Source organism: Callithrix jacchus, chromosome 8 (genome assembly GCF_049354715.1).
Source record: "Callithrix jacchus isolate 240 chromosome 8, calJac240_pri, whole genome shotgun sequence".
Lineage (NCBI taxonomy): Eukaryota > Metazoa > Chordata > Mammalia > Primates > Cebidae > Callithrix > Callithrix jacchus.
The window spans coordinates 138062740-138075266 of NC_133509.1; positions in this window are offsets into that span (position 1 = coordinate 138062740).

Consider the following 12527-nt stretch of genomic DNA (forward strand, 5'->3'; position numbering starts at 1 on the left):
TCAAATGCTGTCCCTAGAAACCCAAATCTACAAAGTAGAAGCTCAAGGTCTGCCGAGTTGGGTAGAAAGCCTCAGTAAGGCAGCCAGGTTGACCAGCTTGTTCCACTCACCCAGGACCTTGCCAGCTTGGAAGTGGAAACCCTGAGTTTGGAGAATACCCTCAGTTCTAGGCAAACCTGACTGTGCTTGCCCTTCTGGGAGCATGCCTGCTCGAGTTTGATACAAAAATCTCTTAACACACATGCTTCTTACTGTCAACACTCTCCAACCAAAGGCCACCAGACCCACTTGTAGCAGCCCATCTTCACTGAGAGGAAGAGCAGGCACCTCAGAGGGGTGAGGAAGAACTTGTGCCCACACTGAGCCAGAGCTGGGGGCTGCGGGGAGGGTGTAAAGAAGCGGGGGCTCCCTGTGGTGCAGCTGCAGCAGAACTCAGGGTGGGTTTGTGATCCGATGTCTCGACAAAGCTCATCTGCGGTGGGCAGAGCAGAATGGGGGAGCCACTGGAACCGGTAATGCAGCTGCCACTGCTCATCTTCAGTGGGACTTTGAGGGTGTCACAGTGAACCTGCTTTTGCCTGGTTTGGACAAAGTTAAGAGTGGCCTTGCCTTGTTTCACCTGTCACTGTCTCTGAGACACCTTGTCTGATATTGGTGTTCTGTGAGGTGGCTCCCGTCCAACAGAATAACTCAGCCCCCCTGAGGTGCCACCAGCTTCTGGGGACAGGGCTGCTCTTTTTTTCTCCCCCCCAAATCAGGGAAAGGCAAATAGAATACCATTAAAATGAGCCAGGCACAGTGGCTCACGCCTGTAATCCCAATACTTTGCGAGGCTGAGGTTGGCGGACGCTTGAGCCCACGAGTTCAAGACCAGCTTGGGCAATATGGTGAAATCCTGTCTCTACAAAAGTGCAAAAATTAGACAGGCATGATGGTGTGCACCTGCAGTCCCAGCTACTTGGGAGGCTGAGGTTGGAGGGTCGTTTGAGCCCAGGAGGTGGAGGCTGCAGTGAGCAGAGATCACGCCACTGTACTCAGCATGGGTGGCATACAGTTAAAATGAAAACCTGTGTTCCTCGAGAGTCACTAATGTCAAATGACAAAATACGACACATTCAGGTAAGACTGAGTAGGTTTTTATTTGCAATTCCAGACTTAAGCAACCCCTCATTCTTAGGAAACGGAAGGAGCATTTGGATGAGCTGAGCAGGAGAGGTTGGCTTTGGAGACAGGAAAGGGTGGAAGACAGAAGAATCAGAGACCAAAAAGCATCTACTGGTCATTTCAAAGTTACGTTTTTGTCACAGTCAAAGCGCAGCAGACTTCTGTTATCACACCATCTAAACCTGGCCTGTTTGGGGGTTTGGCGCTCTCTCTCTCTCTCTCTCTCTCTCGTCTGTCTGTCTCTCTCTCTCTCTCTGTCTCTCTTTCTCTCTCTCTCTGTCCCTCTCTCTCTCTTTCTCCCTCTGTCTCTCTCTCTCTGTGTGTCTCTGTCTCTCTCTCTGTCTCTCTCTCTGTCTCTTTCTTTCTGTGTCTCTCTCTGTGTCTCTGTGTGTGTGTGTCTCTCTGTCTCTCTGTCTCTCTCTCTGTCTCTCTCTGTGTCTCTCTCTGTCTCTGTCTCTCTGTCTCTCTGTCTCTCTCTCTGTGTGTCTCTCTCTGTCTCTCTCTGTCTCTCTATCTCTCTCTGTCTCTCTCTGTCTCTCTGTCTCTGTCTCTCTCTCTGTCTCTCTCTCTGTCTCTCTCTCTGTCTCTCTCTGTGTCTCTCTGTCTCTCTCTGTCTCTCTCTCTGTCTCTCTCTGTGTCTCTCTCTCTGTCTCTCTCTCTCTGTCTCTGTCTCTCTGTCTCTGTGTGTCTCTCTCTGTGTCTCTCTGTCTCTCTCTGTCTCTCTCTGTGTCTCTCTCTCTCTCTGTGTCTCTCTCTCTCTGTCTCTGTCTCTCTTTCTCTGTCTCTCTGTCTCTCCTGTGTGTCTCTCTGTGTGTCTCTCTGTGTGTGTGTGTCTCTCTGTGTGTCTCTCTCTCTCTGTGTCTCTCTCTCTGTCTCTCTCTGTCTCTTTCTCTCTCTCTCTCTCTCTCTGTCTCTCTCCAGAAGCCAAAACAAAAAGCAGCAAGGACACATAACTTTGTTCCAAGAATGTAAGAATGCGAGAAGCCTGCTGCTGAAACCGCCTGCTGTGTAGCAGCCATTAGATCAAGCCCAGCCTGCTGCAACTCTAAGACTCGTGTTACCCACTTTCCAGCTCTCCGAAAGCTTCCTAGTGCCAACTCGCTAACCAGCTCCCCGAAAGCTTCCTAGTGCCAACTCACTAACCAGCTCCCCGAAAGCTTCCTAGTGCCAACTCGCTAACCAGCTCCCCGAAAGCTTCCTAGTGCCAACTCACTAACCAGCTCCCCGAAAGCTTCCTAGTGCCAACTCACTAACCAGCTCCCCGAAAGCTTCCTAGTGCCAACTCACTTTCCAGCTCCCCGAAAGCTTCCTAGTGCCAACTCACTAACCAGCTCCCCGAAAGCTTCCTAGTGCCAACTCACTAACCAGCTCCCCGAAACTTTCCTAGTGCCAACTCACTTTCCAGCTCCCCAAAAGCTTCCTAGTGCCAACTCACTAACCAGCTCCCCGAAAGCTTCCTAGTGCCAACTCACTAACCAGCTCCCCGAAAGCTTCCTAGTGCCAACTCACTTTCCAGCTCCCCGAAAGCTTCCTAGTGCCAACTCACTAACCAGCTCCCCGAAAGCTTCCTAGTGCCAACTCACTAACCAGCTCCCCGAAACTTTCCTAGTGCCAACTCACTTTCCAGCTCCCCAAAAGCTTCCTAGTGCCAACTCACTAACCAGCTCCCCGAAAGCTTCCTAGTGCCAACTCACTAACCAGCTCCCCGAAACCTTCCTGGTGCCAACTCACTTTCCAGCTCCCCAAAAGCTTCCTGGTGCCAACTCACTTTCCAGCTCCCCGAAACCTTCCTAGTGCCAATGAACTCTCCCAAAGAGCAATACATACATAGCATCTCTTTTGTAAAACCTCTGGCCTTCTCTTTGTTCTTCAGACATACTGAAAGCCGGTCTGCATGTGTGCCGTGAATCGTAACTTTTTTCTCAAATACCACGTTTCCATTTCAGAGCTTCATCTCTACATTAGCTCACTTTGACGTGCTTGCTGTCAGAAGTGGGGTCCCAATGCTCGCTCACTTCAGAGAGAGCCACCGGCCCTTGGAACTACAGCAACGGGTACTCGTACTGGGTGCCTACAGCGTGAGGTACTTGTACTGGGTGCCTACAGTGTGAGGTACTTGTACTGGGTGCCTTTGAGTCCCTCACTTCTGTGAGTGGCCTCTTTTTTCGTTGGTGAGTCTCTCTCTTTTTTTTTGAGATGGAGTTTCGCTCTTGTGACCCAGGCTGGAGTGCAATGGCACAATCTCGGCTCACCGCAACCTCCGCCTTCTGGGTTCAGGCAATTCTCCTGCCTCAGCCTCCTGAGTAGCTGGGATTACAGGCACATGCCACCATGCCCAGCTAATTTTTTTGTATTTTTAGTAGAGACGGGGTTTCACCATGTTGACCAGGATGGTCTCGATCTCTTGACCTCGTGATCCACCCGCCTTGGCCTCCCAAAATGCTGGGATTACAGGCTTGAGCCACCGCACCTGGCTGGTGAGTCTCTCTTGAACCTAACTCCTGATTTTGGTTGAGTTCTGTTTCCTTTGGAAATTGGTTGGGAGGAGTCTTTTCATTTTGCTTCAGAGATCTGTTTGGGAGGATTCTTCTCATCCTGGCAGACCTTGGCTACGAGGTCTTAGTGAAGAGATTTTTCCTTTCAGGTCGAGGCCTTGATAAATATTTTTCCTTTTCCATTTCACTGGAGAAGATGACTTGAGTATGTACGTTATTTTCCATCCGCACTTGGGTTTTGTGTGTTCTGTTTTTGTGACGTTCAGCATTTCTGTATCATTGGCTTTCTTGTGTTTGGAGTTAAACAAGAACACCCACAAAATGGACCCCCAAAGTTCAAAGGCATGCCAAGGTGTTTTCTGAGACGTCGGTTGGGAACATGTTTAAACGTTATGGGATCATTCAGTCCGCTGTTCTTAAAATTAAAGACTATAGCTATAAAACCATACATAAAAGCATTTTTAATAGAGAGAAAGTTTCGCCATGTTGGCCAGGCTGGTCTCAAGCTCCTGGCTTCATTATCTGCCTGCCTCAGCCTTCCAAAGTGCTGGGATTACAGGCATTAGCGACCACTCTCAGCCTAATATTGTTATTTTAATAAAAACAGCTATATCTTCTGAGTTATCAACAAAATACCCATGTACTCCAAATAAGATACACGTATCTCATGGATATCTTGAGGCTACAAAGACCCCAAATAACCATTAAGGACTAAAAGACTGTCTTGCCACAAAATATTGTCTCTGCCATTTTGAGGAGCCATTCTGAGGAGTTTTAAAGCAGAATATTGAAAAACCAACACTTAAATAAAAATCATGTTGACCTTTATGTTGTTTCATAAAAGCAAAAGATAACATTCCCAGGTAAAAGACACCTTTCCTGTACTAAAAGAAATGGTGACATTTTAATCTTCAAGGACAAAAGATTGAGTCCAAGGAAATACTCTACAGAACCTGTTAGAATAATGTTTATCTTTTGTGTCCTCACATAATTCAGTCACACTTTACTATATTAGTAACTGACTCAAACTACTCAAAATTTGGTTCTCAGCCTTCATAAGATTGCCTATTTAAAATAATCTTAAAATTTAGCCTTATTCCATTCAGAAAACAAACACAGAAACAAAAATGCCAGGCATGGTGGCTCACACCTGTAATCCCAGCACTTTGGGAGGCTGAGGTGGGTGGATCACCTGAGGTCATGAGTTTGAGACCAGCCTGGCCAACATGGTGAAACCCCATGTCTACTAAAGATATAAAAATTACCTGGGCATGGTGACATGCACCTGTAATCCCAACTGCTTGGCAGGCTGAGGCAGGAGAATCACTTGAACCCAGGAGGCGGATGTTCAGTGAGCCGAAATTGAACCATTGCACTCCAGCCTGGGCAACAAGGGTGAAACTCCATCTCAAAAAAAAAACCAACTGTTTTTAAAAAAACAGTAAGTTTGGCCAAGCACAGTGACTCAAGCCTATAATCTCAGCACTTTGGGAGGCTAAAGCAGGTGAATCATCTGAGGTCAGGAGTTTGAGACCAGCCTGACCAACATGGTGAAACTCTGTCTCTAATAAAATTACAAAATTAGCTGGGTGTGGTGGCATATGCCTGTAATCCCAGCTACATGGGAGGCTGAGGTAGGAGAATTGCTTGAACCCAGGAGGCAGAGGCTGTGGTGAGCTGAGATTGTGCCATTGCACTCCAGCCTGGGCAACAAGTGTGAAACTCCACCTCAGGAAAAAAAAAAAAAAGAAAGAAAGAAAAACCAGTAAGTTTACATGTTTTACTATCTTATGACTAGAATTCTAAAATAAAAGTTGTAATATCTCTGTATATGTATATATATTTAGATGTGCTTATAAATAAGTACATATATTCTGTTATATAGTATCTACATAATAAAATCTGGTCAACCAAAAATCCCTTAAAATTTTTACTTCAATTGGTTTAAATAAATGAGCCCATATAAAATATATATTAACCCATTTTTTAGTTCACATGACTTAGGCAAATCTCTAATAAATTAGTTGGTTTGAAAATTGCTAATAAAATAAAATGTAAAATGCCTTTAAAATTGTCAATATACATTTTTGCCTGGGTTTACTGGTCAGACTATTTTACATTTGTCTTGATAAATGTTTTAAGTTCATAAAACTACAAATCCAGGCTAAAACAAAATAATCTTTGTTTATACAATTCTTTGATAAATAAGATTAATTTAATATTATTCAGGTTTTTTTGAGACAGAGTCTCACTCTATCACCCAGGCTGGAGTGCAGTGGTGCTATCTTAGCTCATTGCAAACTCCACTTCCCAGGTTCAAGCAATTCTTGTGTCTCAGCCTTCCGTGTAACTGGGATTACTGGCATGCACCACCAGCTAATTTTTGCATTTTTAATAGAGATGAAGTTTTGCCATGTTGGCCAGGCTGGTCTCAAGCTCCTGGCTTCATTATCTGCCTGCCTCAGCCTTCCAAAGTGCTGGGATTACAGGCATTAGCGACCACTCTCAGCCTAATATTGTTATTTTAATAAAAACAGCTATATCTTCTGAGTTATCAACAAAATACCCATGTTTTTAACTCTAAGGTCTTAAGTGAACAGCTGATATTAAGAGACTATAAAATTAATTATAAATTAACTTAAAATAATAACTAATACCTAAACTTCATAAATATCTAAATATAATTGCTTAAAAATAAATTCAATAATTATAAATAAAATAAACACTTATGAGTAAACTTTTTATGTAATTTAAAATCTTTAAATGATGCTATGTTAAATGAAATAATAGGTACTTATTAAATGTCTAGGTCATATCCAAATAAAATAAAAAATTGAAACAAATTGTCAAACAAATATGCTTATTCTTGACTTCTTACATTTTATAAAAAGATTCAATATACTTAGTTGTATTAATCAAAATATAAATTAAAAATATAATTTTACATTTTAAAACTCTTATATGATAGGGTTTTGTCCTAAAATAAAATAATTGGTTGTTTTAAATAATAATAATAATAGAACTAAGACTGGGGGTTGGAGAAAATGATAAAAGGGCTAAACAAGTCAAGGAAGATTTATAAAAGATGAGTCTCGAGGACAGGCATGGGGCTCACACCTGTAATCCCAGCACTTTGGGAAGCAAGGCAGGCGGATCATGAGGTCAGGAGTTCAAGACTAGCCTGGCCAACATGGTGAAACCCCGTCTCTACTAAAAATACAAAAAAATTATCCAGGTGTGGTGGCGGGCACCTGTAATCCCAGTTACTTGGGGGAGCTTAGGCAGGAGAATTGCTTGAACCCAGGAGGGGAAGTTGCAGTGAGATTATGTCATTGCACTCCTGCCTGGGCAACAAGCCTGAGACTCCATCTCAAAAAGAAAAAAAAAAAAAAAACAAGATGAACCTCATAAAAAATGTTTTGTGTATGATTGGGTTGGCTGGGATTTTTAAAAAATTGTTTATGTATTTTTCTAAAAATTAAACACTGATGTCAGAGGCACAGCTGATATAATAACCGGAATCAAGTCCCCTGTATTTAAAACAACAAGATTTTCTTGAAATACTGATCTACTCTTAATAAAATTGCAGGAGACTGTGATTTTAAATTCTAAAATGTGTTTCTTTAACAAGTTGTCTTCTTCCCTTGAAAAGGCCTAGGATGATAACTCTTTTTTTTTTTTTTTTAAGAGAGGTCTTGTTATGTTGCCCAGGCTGGTCTCAAACTCCTGGCCTCAAATGATCCTCCCACCTTGGCCTCCCAAAGTGCTGGGATTACAGGCTTGAGTCACTATGCCCAGCCTCTTGTAACTATTTTCTCTGGTTCTGACTCTGCTTTTATAGGCTGTCACTAAACTGTTCATCTTAAAGGCCTAAAAAAAAAAGTTTTCTTCTCATATAATTGTGTACTCTTAGCTTTTCTTAATGCATCTAAATTATTACGGTAATAACCTTAGACACATTCCTTGGGTTTGATTAAATCTAAGTCCCTTTTTCATCAGGTTTGACTTCCAAGTTATCTAAATTAGCTCCCATAAAGAAAAACAATCATACTACAAAAGGGTTTTCTTGACCTTTTGGTAGCTGGTCTAAAACAACCAAAATTTTATGATTTATCAAGATAATTTTCTATATTGTCTTTATTAGGCTTGTAATTACTTAAAAAACCTGAGCCTGGAAAGGTTTAAGGTTTTTATATCTATATAACTTTCCGTATTGCTTTCAAAGTCTGGTTGTTTTTGTTTTTCTTTTTTTTCCTTTTGAGACAGAGTCCTGCTCTGTCACCCAAGCTGGAGTGCAGTGGCCCAATCTTGGCTCACTGCAACCTCCACTTCCCGGGTTCAAGAGATTCTCTTGCCTCAGCCTCCTGAGTAGCTGAGATTACAGGTGCACGCCACCATGCCCAGCTAATGTTTGTATTTTTAGTAGAGACGGGGTTTCACCATGTTGGTTGGGCTGGTCTCAAACTCCTAATCTCGTCATCTGAGTGAGCCACCTCGCCCAGCCTCAAAGTCTTTTAATGATCACTCTGGTTAAAGAGATATTATTTTACCAGGCAACTCTGTTTTAATCAAGTATTTTGAGCCTTTTAACATCTTTGACAAACTTCCCCCAAAACAAATCCTGAATTCAAGTCTCTTTAGCTTAAAATTAACTTTGGGATTTTTTTAGCTGGGGCCCTGAAAAGCCTCAAAAAATAGCTCTCTCGTCTTACGGAGATACTAAATTATTAGACTGATTTGGTAAATTTTTTAAAAATGTCAAATAACAATTAATATTAGATCTTCTTTTAGCTAATATGAATATGCTATTAAGATAAATATTTCAAAAATTATATAACTTCATAAAAACCTAATATGCTATCAGTCACAATTCTGGTTATCTTAAAATGCTTTCTATTTAGAGTGGAATAATGAAGTATCCTTTTCATTTGGAAACTTTCATCAGATTTGTAACCATGGTGATGTGGTTTGAATATAGTTCCTGCCATCTCTCACGTTGAATTGTAATCCCCAGAGTTTGGGGCAGGACCCGGTGGGAGGTGTTTGGGTCATGGGGCGGATCTCTCATGGCCTGGTGCTGCTTCGCAATAGCGAGTGGGTTCTTCTGAGATCCGGTTGTTAAGTGTGGCAGTTCCCCACCCCCACGCTCTCTCGCTCCAGCTCTGGCCACGTGAGATGCCTGCTTCTCCTTCACCTTCCCCCAGCATTGGAAGCTTCCTGAGGCTCACTGGAAGCTGAGCAGATGTCAGTACCATGCTTCCTATTTCGCCTGCAGAACTATGAGCCAATTGAACTTCTTTTCTTATAAATGACCCAGTCTCTGCTGTATATTTCTATATAGCAATGCAGGAATGGCCTAAAGCACATGGCTATGCTGTTTTTATCATTCACTGTTATTGTTTTAAACTCTTCTCTAAAAACATTCCCAATCAGATTCATAGAAAAAATTCCAACAAGTACTCTTTCTCTCTCTCTCTTTTTTTTTTTTAAAGACAGAGTTTTGCTCTTGTTGCCCAGGCTGGAGTGCAATGGCGCGATCTCCGCTCACCGAAACCTCTGCCTCCCAGGTTCAAGCGATTCTCCTGCCTCAGACTCCTGAGTAGCTGGGATTACAGGCGTGTCACCACGCCTGGGTAATTTTGTATTTCAGTAGAGATGGGGTTTCTCCATGTTGGTCAGGCTGAAAAGCTCAAAAAATATCTCCCACCCTTAGGTGATCCGCCTGCGTCAGCCTCCCAAAGTGCTGGGATTACAGGTGTGAGCCACTGTGCTCAGCCACAAGTGCTCTTACATACAGATTTCTTTTTCTTTTCTTTTTTTTTTTTGAGACAGAGTCTCACTCTGTCCCCAGGCTGGAGTGCAGTGGTGTGGTCTCAGCTCACTGCAACCTCTGCTTCCCAGGTTCAAGCAGCTCTTCTGCCTCAGCCTCCCCAGTAGCTGGGACTACAGGTGCGCCACCACACCCAGCTAATTTTTGTATTTTTAGCAGAGGTGGGGTTTCACCATGTTGGCCAGGATGGTCTCGATCTCTTGATCTCGTGATTCACCCACCTCAGCCTCACAAAGTGCTGGGATTACAGGTGTGAGCCACTGCACCTGGTCTCATGCAGATTTCTAATAACTTTAAGATCAATGGACTAAATAAAAATTTCTAAAACTCTTATTCAAAATTAATAGATTCACAAAACTACTAATAAAAATCAAGCGGAACAAAAGTTAATTACATGAAATTAAATAATAAATGATAAAAAATCTTTTATAATTTTTATTTAAAATGTTATTGGTTCTTTACTCAAATGCTTTGTCTTCCAGATTTAAGAAAATCTCTTTTAAGCTATCTATAATTTGCTACAATTTCATAAAATAAAATTTTATAAACAAAGATAAAAACATTTGTGTGTTTCTTTCCTTACTTGATTCTTCCAAAATGTGAAAACTGCATGTGAGTATACTTATGACAATATAGTTATTTATATAAGTCCAGTAAAATCCGCTCTCTTTATAATAAAATACAATTAAAAACATTGGGTATATTGCTAAGACTGACTAAAATGTCATATTTAAAAACCTACATAAAATGCCTGGCTTCAAGGATCCCCAGCCTTACAGTAAGTTAATAGAAACTGTGGTTTCCAAGAACCTTAGGACTATAAGTAAAATCTAAAGTCTTATTTGGGCCGGGCGCGATGCTCACCCCTGTAATCCTAGCACTTTGGGAGGCTGAGGCTCGAGGATCACCTGAGGTCAGGAGTTCGAGACTACCCTGGCCAAGATGGTGAAACCCCGTCTCTACTAAAAATGCAAAAAAATTAGCCAGATATGGTGGCAGTTGCCTGTAATCCCAGCTAGCTGGGAGGCAGAGACAGGAAAATTGCTTGAATCTGGGAGGTGGAGGTTGTAGTGAGCCAAGATCTGGGAGACAGAGCGGGATTCCAACTCAAAAGAAAAAAAAAAAAAGAACTAGATGAACTTATGAGTGAAGAAGAATGTGAAAAATACAGAAAAATCTATTAAGGAGTGAAAATGGAACCCATAAATAAACTAGTATGAAATGATTAAAATATAAAAATAAAAAACAAAATTAATAAAGTATAATTTTATGCCTGATATATAAACCACACCAAAAATTTCATGACTGTGATTAGAGACAATCAAACCACAAGCCAAGAGGCGGAGTTGATGTTTTCCCTCCTATGAACAGCTCGTCCAGCCCGGCAGGTGTCTGTGGTCCCAGCTACGCAGAAGGCTGAGGCAGGAGTTCAACTTCGGCCTGGGCAACACGACAAGACCCCATTATTTAAAACAAAATTTGAGGCCGGGCGCGGTGGTTCACACCTGTGATCCCAGCACTTTGGGAGGCTGAGGCGGGCGGATCACCTGAGGTCATGAGTTTGAGACCAGTCTGGCCAACATAGTGAAACCCTGTCTCTACTAAAAATACAAAAAATTAGCCAGGTGTGGTGATATGTACCTGTAATCCCCGATACTTGAGAGGCTGAGACAGGAGAATCACATGAACCCAGGAGGCGGAGGTTGCAGTGAGCCAAGATCACCCCATTGCTCTCCAGTCTGGGCAAAAGTTCAAGACTCCATTTCAAAAAAAAAAAAAAAAAAAAATTGAAAAATAAACCGTAAAAAAAACAGGTTTTCTTAAGATGTTGTTATAAGGCTCTACATGATAATGAGACGCTTACCCCCTTAATGCCACTATTTCATCTGGCAGGATAATATTATAATTAAAATTTCACAGTAAGTAACTGCTATAGGTAACTTGAGAAAACCTGACCTAAAAAAATCCTTTTAGTCCAGATTTGGCATTTTCCCTAACACAACTTTCTGTTCGAATTATACATGTAGACCCTTTTTTTTTTGAGACAGAGTCTTGCTCTGTCGCCAGGCTGGAGTGCAGTGGCACGAACTTGGCTCACTGCAACCTCTGCTTCCTGGGTTCAAGTGATTCTCCTGCCTCAGCCTCCTGAGTAGCTGGGACTACAGGCACGCAACACCACATCCAGCTAATTTTTTTTATTTTTAGTAGAGACAGGGTGTCACCATGTTGGCCAGGATGGTTTCAATCTCTTGACCTCAGGTGATCTGCCCACCTTGGCCTCCCAAAGTGCTGGGATTACAGGTGTGAGCCGCCGCGCCTGGCCTGATGGTCCCTTTTCTAAAGCTGGCACTCCTGCCCTGAAACACTCCCCAGCGGCCGTAACAGGCCTCGCCCCATTCCCCCCCGCCCCCCGCCTTTTATTTCATCTGTTACCCTTAGGCTTAAGCTCTTAATTCAAAACCATTTGTACAAACTAAGTTTATTATGTTGTTGTCAATGTTTTCATTGTAATTTTTCAATGTTGTTCTTAGGCCCGTGTAATCTCAGCGAAGCCAGCTCTCCTAACAGGATAACACCTGCACAACACCTCAAGATGCCTAATGTCTGTAAAGCAGATCAAGTAAAACTAATGGGCTCCAGATGAAACTGCTTTGAGGCCAGGTGCAGTGGCTCACGCCTGTAATCCTAACACTTTGGGAGTCTGAGGCGGGTGGATCACCTGAGATCAGGAGTTCAAGACCAGCCTGGCCAACATGGTGAAATCCCATTTCTACTAAAAATACAAAAAAAAAAAAAAAATTAGCTGGGCTTGGTGGTGCACACCTGTAATCCCAGCTATTCAGGAGGCTGAGGCAAGATAATTGCTTGAAACCAGGAGGCAGAAGCCAAGATCGTGCCATTGCAGTCCAGCCTGGACTACAGGAGCGAAACTCCTAAAAAAAACAAAGGCTGAGCACAGTGGCTCAGGCCTGTGATCCCAGCACTTTGGGAGGCCAAGGTGGCAGATCACCTGAGGTTGGGAGTTCAAGACTAGCCTG